This window comes from Lagopus leucura, unplaced genomic scaffold (assembly GCF_019238085.1).
Source record: "Lagopus leucura isolate 7727_CA_CO unplaced genomic scaffold, USGS_WTPT01 Super-Scaffold_73, whole genome shotgun sequence".
Classification (NCBI taxonomy): domain Eukaryota; kingdom Metazoa; phylum Chordata; class Aves; order Galliformes; family Phasianidae; genus Lagopus; species Lagopus leucura.
Window position 1 is genome coordinate 100422898 of NW_024962252.1, and position 10079 is coordinate 100432976.

The following is a 10079-nucleotide window of genomic DNA, read 5'->3' on the forward strand; positions in this document are numbered from 1 at the left end:
AGATGAACTAAGATGGAAGGTTCGCCTACCCTCAGAAATGTATTTCTTTCCCCATTTCTCTTTGCTTACAACTTTGATTTTCCACAAGAGTAATGACATACTTAATTTTGTTAATTTTTTCCCAGAATGTCACCTGGCAAATCAGTTTCCAAAGACTGCTGAACAAATAACATCGTGTCATGCTTCAGCTGAGCAGTATGCTGTAAAACCAACCTCACTGAGTGACGGCAAGCAGCTTTTTGACATTACTCTGTTAGCAATTTCTTTTGCCTAGACTACAATCTCGGGAAAGAATAAGTTCATAAGACATACATGTTGTATTTCTACAGCATAAAAATGTTTTCTGAGCATCCTGGTTAGAACATTAAATGAAAACAGGCCCACCAATTGCCATTTCTAATCAATCCTTTCCCTGAAAAGACAGCCTGCTTGTTCCTATTCGTTAAACCTAAGAATTCATCTGTTCTGCTAAATTCTGTGTAATATCAGATGATAAATAGGCGATTTCCTCCTATTTTGGCACGCTCGTGTAACTGATAGGATGGCAAGATGTCCCTCGTGAGGTCTTTTTCAGCACCCAGTGAAAGTGCCAACCTCACCTTTTACTCCTAAGAGAAATCCTCAAACTCAGCCCGCTTTTAGCCACTTTCCCCCAAAGATTATTGCTGGTGTCACACTGCTTCTCACCCGGCTCAGTTTAGCCCTTCTTATAGCCTGAAGCTCAGACAGATCTTCAGTAGTTGTACTGAACTCTGTATCTGAAGCAACATATTTTTCTTCCATAGCAAAAAGAAAGGACGTAAGACACATAGATGTATCTGCACTTCGTATTTCTGACATGTAATACTTCCGTCAAAATGTCCTGGCTTCTCTGCAAAGACGGTTACGACCTCTGCAGATTCAGCCTCTCTGCCATGATCTAAAGCATTTTTATATGAAAATCCATTTCTATGGCCACCCCAGGATGCTGAATCTGTAAAAGTAATTTATGCATCCTACTGTGTGATAAAAAGTAAGACAGCTGGGAGGAGACAAAAAGGGATGCTGAAATGGACAGGACCTCCAGCTGCTGCTGCACAGAATAGGAAGATCAGCACTCACACTGGCACTGCCTAAAACTATCTAGTTTCCTCAGACCAAAACAGCCCAGGACTGGATAGTTCTTACTTCTTCTTACAGCATACTTCCAACTGCAACCAAATAAAAATGACAGTGTTATTCCTAAAAGTAGTACAGGATAGATCATCTCCCAGAGTTTTCAGAAATAGTAAGTGCTATTTGAACTGCTTTTTAATAACATCAGGTGCCCCCATATAAGTACATAATATAATATATTTGTTACATTCTAGATCACTTTATGGCAACTGAACGACGTCCTTCAAAGACGTAATTTTTCAACAAACTATGTTAAGGATTTTGTCTACCTCTCTGCTTGGAATTTTCAGTTCAGATTGTGAGTATTCCTTTCTGTAATGATTTATGCACTTGTAATTGTGTGTGAGATATATATTATATATTTATAAATGCATATGCAAGTGTGAACCAGCTAAGCTAAGTACGCTGTCTTGAACCTGATGGGCTGTTTGATTTTGTTTAAGAAGGCTCATGTTTGCTGTTACAAAACGCCTAGGCATCCCTGTCAAGAAGCAAGGCTCACTGGGTTATGCAATGTCCTGGCATGTTAAGAAGTCATTACCTCCTCCTACACACAGTTCACAAGACACAATGCAACAGGTGGATGAAAGACATGTTATGTGGGGGTGTTTTGGAAAAATGAGGCAACAACAAACCAAAGAGGACAGTGGAAAAGCAGCAGTCATTGCGCCACCTGCTTTTATTGGAGAGTTGATTTTTCTGGCAGATGTTTGGGATTTGCTTGGATTTGCAAACCACATCTACAAGCAAGCAAAAAACATATATACATGCATTGAGATAAAAAAAAAAAAAGGGTAAGCAATTGAACCTCAGCAAGCAAGGAACAGTATCCCCATAATGGCACATTTGAGTATGTGGGTAGATCATAACGTGTAGCCTATACAGGCATTCTGTATTACAGTATAGCTAGTTGCACACAATTCTGTGCACTCCCTTCTGCTGCAAGCACCTAAGACAAAGGCTACATGAACTCGTGTTTACAGAGCACAACACAGAAACCCACAATCCCAATCAGTCCCTGTATGATACACAGACATTATAGATACCTCCTGCCAGGCTGGGTTTATGTTTTTCTTTTAAAATCAGATTTCTCACAACTCCGCAGATAGGCCAAACATGTCAGCCGAAAGCACGGCTGAAGAGGTGCTGGGAACCCACACAGTTTGAAGTTCAGGAGAATCGCTGTGCTCAGAACTCGCAGAACCATTTCATTTCCACGTATGCAGCTCCACGTCGGGCTGCATGTCTGCACATGGCTAATTGGTTTTTAAACCCTGAGTACTGGCAACAAACAGACATGTGGAATACGTTTACGCAGTGTGCGTTGCCATATCACCCGGGGCAACATCACATGGGATTTGACACTGTGGGCGGGTTTGGGGTTTGGCAATCCTTGAATGAGAAACCCACAAGATCCTGCAAGAGATAAGTTTGGGTATTTGTGCTCTCAGTGCTGCTACACAGAAACTCAGACGCCACCATAAGCCCTGTAGCACTCTTCCAAAAATAATGGCCATCTCATCCAGTGAGCACGAAGAACGGCTGGCTGTTCCTGTCCCTGTGCCCCAGTGAGGTCATTTCCTCACAAGGAGCCGTGTAATGCCACAGCTCAGCATTTGGGGGCTCGTCAGTGACAGCTTGGTGGGGAAGAGTGTGAAATGGTGGGTAGGGAAGGTAGGAGTTTGTGTACAGAAACTGTGAGTTCCCTGTGCCTTGCTGCCTGGAGGGGAGGACAGGCTGAGCAGTGCCAGTCAGCATCAGCTGGAGGAAAAAAAGAAGGCAGAACGAAACAGAACCTGTGTCCTGAGGTCTCTGAAAGAGCAACGTGAGAGATGAGGAGACAAAGGCTGGAAGGAATCACAGCCACAATATGCAGAAATTGTTAAAGAAAAAAAAAAAGAAACCCCCTTTTCTATTACAACAGCAGAGGCAGAAAAACAGTGAAAAATCTAACTGCAGGTTACCTTACCACACTGAATTTATTTCTGGTTTGACTCAGTTCTGTTGTTGTAGATATACATTTAAGTCCAAGTTGTCCCCCACTCCTTTATCTCATTCAAAACTAATTCCTAAAGACCAGCTGGTGCCTCACTACAGTATGATGCAGTTGTTTATGGGTTTCTAAAGGCAGGAGGACTAAAATATCAAGTCTGATCAAGGTGAATGCAGTGGCAGTAGTTACAGTGGCATGAGGATTGTCTTTAAAGCCTGACCTTCCTTTCTGCTCATTCTAATTATATAATGCTGTTAAAATCAGAAGGCATTACACTGTTAAACAATATTCTGAAACAGCCATGTTTAGTGAATAGCCAGTCTGAATGTCTGCTTTTTTTGCTCTCACAGGTTAAGTTCCTTGTAGACTGAGAATGAGCTAAAAAATGCCCCAACAAATATAATCCGAAAATACATTTGAATGTATTGTAATAGTAAACAAAACCTTCATCACAAAGTTAATGTAATGGAAGCATTTTAGAAAGATTCCACCTAAAACATAGAAAGCACAACAGAGCTGGGAAAAAAAAATAATCAAAAGGTATTTAAACTAGGAAACAAGAGGTTCAGGAGATGCAGCTATTTAAGTCAAGCAATAAGATCTTCAGATTAAGGAAGTATGACTTCAGTGCAGCCACTCCAGACCCAGAGGCTGACGTGATGAAGAAACACGAGTGAGCTAACCTGACAAGAGTGTGGGAATGTGAGCAGCAGCAGGAGAAAGGACTCCTGAAGGAGAAACTGGTTTCGTCCCAACACAAAGTTACCGATGCTAATGTAATCCTCAGTGCTAACGAGGGTTTGATGTATAATGAGGATAGAGCTGGAGCCCTGCTGCATCAGTCTGAGACTGGGATCGCCAGCTGAAGCAGCCCTGCAGAAATCTGCTCCCTCACACTTCTCCAAAGGGAGCAGCTCTTCAGCACAGCTGTGCAGTGGAGGAGCACAGCCTCATCCTGAGACCATCACAGCACTTAGTGGCAGAATTACAAGTTAGGGACATCTGCAGACTGCTCTGTTTTTGAAAGATAACCCTGGAAATATGTGAAGTCATGGACATGTGTATTTACTTTGAGAAAAAGTGAAACGATCCTTAATTTTTACCAACCTGGATAAGAATCAGCTCCTGGCTAAAAAGTGTTATGTATTTAAGAGAACTGTCATTAGAATCAGCCTTCCATGCAGAGTCATTGGATGAGCTCTGCGGCTCACATGGAGCCGGGCTGCTTCTCTCACATCACTGCACTGCTGGGAGTTTGTGGCAGCTGAGAATACAGCCTGCAGCTCTTGGGCTTAAGTAGTTCAAAATTAACTGGGGGATACCTGGGCTCCACGAAAAGCATAGCATCAGAGGATATCTCTGTGCATTACAATAGCAGTCCCAGCATAAGCCTGATACCAAATTCACCATACATCACCAGAACATGGATGTGCATTGGACCATCTGATTCCCAATGGTTAGCCTGAGAAGTCAAAAGCCCAACCACTCTTCACACTCCCATGCACCACAAGCTCAAACACACTTCCCAATGCCCTACAACAACCTTGCAGCCCACAGCAAAGACCATCAGCTAGATTTTTTCTTTTTGAAATGACTGATAATAGTTCTCTTCGTAAATAAACTGTAGAAACACTCTACCTCCAAATTAGCTGCACCGTTTTCTATTATTGTCTCTAATGCTCTACAGCATTCTTACTCTTTATATTTGAAAAAGCAAAAGCAATCTGGGAATACTGCTATTGTTCAGACTTGAAAACATATTCCCACTACTTTAGTAATCCAGTTGCTATTTGTTTTGGTATGCAACACTGACACCAAAGAAATCAAGAAATGGATTTAGTAGGACCATGCTGTGATCTCAAGGCTGACAAAGAACAAGCCATAAAAGGGCTCTGTAAAGTCTAAAATGCATGAAAACAAACTTAAAAGCAATTGTGACTTACAATTTATTTAGTTATTTTAAGAACTGCCTGCTAGTTTTAGAGTGATGTGAGGTGTCTGCTGTCTGGCTTTGCTATTAACTTGCCTAAGTAAGTGTTGACAGTCTCTGTATTTTTCAGAAACTGATGAAATGGGTTGTACCCATGGAACAAACTCTAATTGCATTCATTCTCTTGTATCAGCAGATTTCATCTGATTTTTGTACTTGTTTCTCAGCTGAAGATCCTCCTGAATAAAGTCCACATATTTGTAAGAACAGGCAGTTCGGATATTTCTATTCTAGTTATCAGCCATACCACTAGAACCGAAATAGCATCAATTAAAATTGTCATTGACCTCTTACAGAGCACTGATAGAAGTGCCATTCTCCCTGTGTCCCAGCTGCTTTTTATACGACGGGGTATTTCATTTCCTCTGAACATTGGATAGAAAGATGAAACTGTCCGATGTTTCCAATTAAAAACAGTTTGTGTTCTACAATGGCTTTGACCACTTCATTAAATCGTTCTTTATGGGTTTTCTCACAGTTTTACCTTTAATTTCTCTTCTAATACTACAAATTGTCATCTTTCCTTCAATCTGTACACTTTTCACTTACTGATCTGATAAAATCATCAGGAAGCTCAATTTTCTTTCATTTGCTAAAATCAAAAAGATGTAATTAAAAATCATCACCTCTATTCCGTCTGCCACTTTTGTGTGCTGTCAGTGCATCCAAGTCGTCTGTCTGCAGCGTTGAGAAGTCTGCAGATGTATGTATGTAATCTGATCAGAGAAAATTAGACACAATTTGAACTCTGCATCTATTGTAAAAGGTCTCATACTGCTCCTTCTCAGCCCTAGGAATCTAGCTGCAGTCTGGCCCATGATGCGGCTTCACGGGAGTGAAGTGTTTCCCCACTCTTTTTGGGAATACTGCCAATACACTTCCTTGCCTCATTCGGATGTGACTGTCCTTCACATCCACGTTTTGTTCCATTTAGATCAGAGTAATGCTAGATCCTTTCTGCTGATGTGTATGCATGCAGAATTAATAGACTTCATCTACCACAAAAAGACGCTGGCAGGAGTTTTGTTGGCAGCAGGCAGAGTAAGCACATAACTCCCTCAGTGGCTTAGTTGCCCTGGTTGCCAACCACATTCAATATTGGCCTCAAGGTGCTTCCTCTTGACCTTTAAAGCCTTGTGGAATCAGCCTGAGCGCCTTCTCCAATGCAGCAATTCCCTCACCTTCCCAAGTACCAGCCAGGCTTGTCTGAGTCCCTGTTGTCTCACCAACTGTATCCAAATGTGCTCAGCTAACTAGCAGCTAGATTGCATTGAGCAATTTAAAGCAAGTTACAGTCAGCTTTTGTAAGAGGTCTAGATTACAATAAAGACGTGTCAGTTACCTGAATGTCCTTCCACCCTCTGGTCCCTTTGGATTTGGGACACTTACCTCAGTATAGTAACAAAGAATAACAAGGGACAAAGTTTACACCTATAGTCCTAAATGCATCAGCAACACAGCTGTATGCAAGTCGGTAGCCACAATACTGTTTTGGAATACTATTTGAAATAACTTGCTCAGGCTAACAAAAAGATTGTTCAAACAGCAAATATATTCACTAAAATGAGAGTTCTTTTCTCTTTGGTTTAGCTTGCAGGGAGTTTGCACACTGCTCCACAGAAATGTTTTTTATAGATAAAAATTAGAAAAAATTAAGCTTTTTATCCAGCCCATCCTTCAGCTTCCCAGCAAAAGTTGGGCTCCTCCACACAAGCATTGTTTCCTGAGAGGCACAGAGTTGTGCTTGAATTAGAGGGCACAGCTTGTGTTTTTAAAATCCTGCTTATACTTTACAAAGCACTGATAAGGGCCTACATTGCAGAAAGCTTATTTCAGAGCATTAAAAGACAGCAGAAAATGAGAAAGCTGATCCTGGTCTCATCTTACTGGAAAGTCTGGCTCAACTGCAGTCTTCCCTCAGTGAAGGTCTACGCTATGAATTAACAAACTGCTCGTCAGTATAAGAAAACAAAGTTATTCTGCCACTTTACCTTTCCAGGCTCATGTTCCTTGTGGTGTTTCCCAATCCTGCTCCATGTGGCAGAGATTTGTGTGACAGTTGGATGGTAACACAAGCGAATGCCATCAAAACCGCAAGCAATGCCTTTGCTGTAATTGCCGCTACAGGTACGCTGCAGTTCCTACAGCCAAGCAATCATCTGCATCACAGTGAAAAAAGGTACCGTCTAGTTGGTGCTTGTCAGAGGGTCTGTAGGAGTTCTCACAACAGAGAATCAACAGTGCTTTTATTTTAGCAACAAGAGCTGTTCAAGTGATGGTATTTAAGGAATGAGGTCACATATTCAAGCTGTTTAGATGTAACAGCGTTCGGAGATGTCAGTCAGGCTCCAGGCAGATAAAAAGTGCATCCTCTTATCACCCAGGCATTTCTAGTGCTGGTGTGCTTCTCACATTTAATAAAGCACAGGATGGAAAATGAACTCTGTCCTGGCACAGACAGATGCTTCTGAAGCCATTCACAATATATAGCACTGCTGGAAAATATGAATTAAAAGACTGTGCACTTCGTGATCCGAGGGAAAAATCGATGTTCATACCTGGGTTGGTAGTTCTTCTCTGTGTTAGGTCAGGTTTCAGTAGGACAGATTTTGTAGCAGAAATCCTAGGCAACAAAGCACATTTCAATTACTGCATTGGTAAAACTTACTCAGTAGTGTAAAGCAATAATCTGAATGTATAACTTCATCCAGATGCATTTAATTAACATGGAGGATTTGGCCCAAGGGTTTTGGACAATGGCAGAATATGTCTGATGTTCTCATGCCTCTACAGAAAGATCAGTGGTTCCTCTTAAATTTTTATGGAATGTTTCATTCCGAATAAATTTCCTTCAACTGCTTCAATGCCAACCAGCTTTACCCATACACGTGAGCAACTTTTACTTAATGAAATATATATGCCTGTGTTACTTAACAACAATATTTATATGCATAAGGAATTGGCTCCAGAGAGATGACCTGAATTAACCCTGAGAACATGCTTCCACTCTAGCTCCCATTATTTTTGGGCATCCCTGAGGGACAGTAAGACTAGCCCTAGTATGAGACCAGAAACCCAAGAAGAATTAAGTACAACTGAAAGACATCACAACTTCATACAGTTCCACATGTTCTCCTACTTTTCTTACATTAAAGACAAGTAGAATAAGATGGACAGGAAAAAATACTCAATAGGGACTGGATTCACAGCAGTCATGCATGATACATGGTAAAATCCTTCATTTCCCACTAAACCTGGGAGTTATTACATTAAAATCTGACCAAGTATAACAAACAGTAGAGCAGTTCTTGCTCTCCTACTTCTAACCACCTGAACTGTGCAATACTCAGTATTAATGCACCCTCAGCAAACTTGCAGATGACACCAAGCTGAGTGGTGCAGTTGACATGCTGGAAGGGCAGCCATCCAGAGTGACCTGGACAGGCTGGAGAGGTGGGCCCATGCCAACCTCATGAAGGTCAACAAGGCCAAGTGCAAGGTCCTGCATCTGGCTCAGAGCAATACCAAGCACACAAATATAAGTTGGACAGAGAATGGCTTGAGAGCAGGCCTGAGGAGAAGGATTTGGGAGTGTCGATTGATGAAAGAGCCAACATGAGCCGGCAGCATGAGTTTGCAGCCGAGAAGGCCAACTGCGTCCTGGGTTGCATCAAGAGAAGTGTGACCAGCAAGTCGAGGGAGATGATTCTGCTCCTCTGCTCTGCTCTCCTGAGACCCCACCTGGAGCACTGCGTCCAGTTCTGGAGACCCCAGCACAAGAAGGATGTGGATTTGTTGGAGCAGGTCCAGAGGAGGTCAATGACGATGATCAGAGGGCTGGAGCACCTCTCCTATGAGGACAGACTGAGAGAGCTCGGGCTCTTCAGCCTGTAGAAGACAAGGCTCCAGGAACACCTTATAGCAGCCTGCTTGTACCTGAGGGGGCCTACAGGAAAGATGGGGAGGGACTTTAAGGGCAGGTAGCAACAGGACAAGGTGAAATGGCTTTAAACTGTCAGAGGGTAAATTTAGACTAGATGTTAGAAAGAAATTCGTTACTGTGAGAGTGGTGAGACACTGAACAGGCTGCCCAGCGACGCTGTGGATGCTCCCTCCCTGGAAGCATTCAAGGCCAGGCTGGATGGGGCTGTGAGCAACCTGGTCCCTGCCTATAGTAGGGGGGGCTGGAACTAGATAACGTCCTTTCCAACTAAAACCATTCTATGATTTTATGATTTATCATTACACAGAAAGAAGAAACGTGGAATACCTGCCTGCAGAAATGCTTGGTGAAAGCACTGCCATAGACAGTGAATGTACTGAACAAACAGCCAGAACGCCACCTGAGACATCACGTAGAGCCAACTATTTTCTGCTAGAAATAAATACTTTCACTGACATGACTAAAATTATTCGTGTTTGTTTCTGCACTTTATCAGTTGTTCTTTTTTTTTCTTTCTGCCCAACAACAGCAGACACAGATAGTTTTTGTTCTGATCTCATTACAAAATAAAATTAAAGCCTCTCTGAAAAAGACTGACTTCTCTTTTGGGAGCTTTCATGTTGCTGCTATGGCACTGTTTGTTCTCTCCTTTGTTTAGTCTGTGTATGGGAGCTGTTTACCTGAACCCGCCCAAAACAACTATTAAGACTTAGGCTAAACACAGAAAGCAATTTGTACCTCATCTCCCTGACAGAAGAACAAATTCTTAATCTTCACTGAAAAAGAGGAAAACATGCTGCTAGCTACTGAAGATACCTTGCCATAGGCAAACCTGTCTCCTCAGGCACTGAGTCCAGGCCAGCTCCCCACTCTGAAGGCACTCACTGGGTAGTTCCCTTTCTTTGGAACTCTCCCTGTGGTGGAAACTGGTGCAAGGATGCACAAGGAGCATTGCATTTGCATTGGGTGTACACAGTAATTCCGCAGGAAGGCAAACA

General features: G+C 42.3%; 1 protein-coding gene across 3 annotated transcripts in view; it reads right to left on the minus strand.

Moving 5' to 3' along the window:
* Positions 1 to 7369, minus strand: part of RTN4 (reticulon 4) — a 51438-nt gene extending 44069 nt beyond the window's left edge. The window contains exons 1-2 of one of the 3 annotated variants that reach the window (XM_042883360.1): positions 7130 to 7369; positions 5765 to 5854 (exon numbers count right to left, since the gene is read on the minus strand). The gene's annotated coding sequence lies outside the window, so the exon portion shown is untranslated. The remainder of the gene's footprint in view (positions 1 to 5764; positions 5855 to 7129) is intronic. The other 2 variants (XM_042883352.1, XM_042883391.1) reach the window with 2 other exon arrangements.
* Positions 7370 to 10079: the final 2710 nt, after the last annotated feature.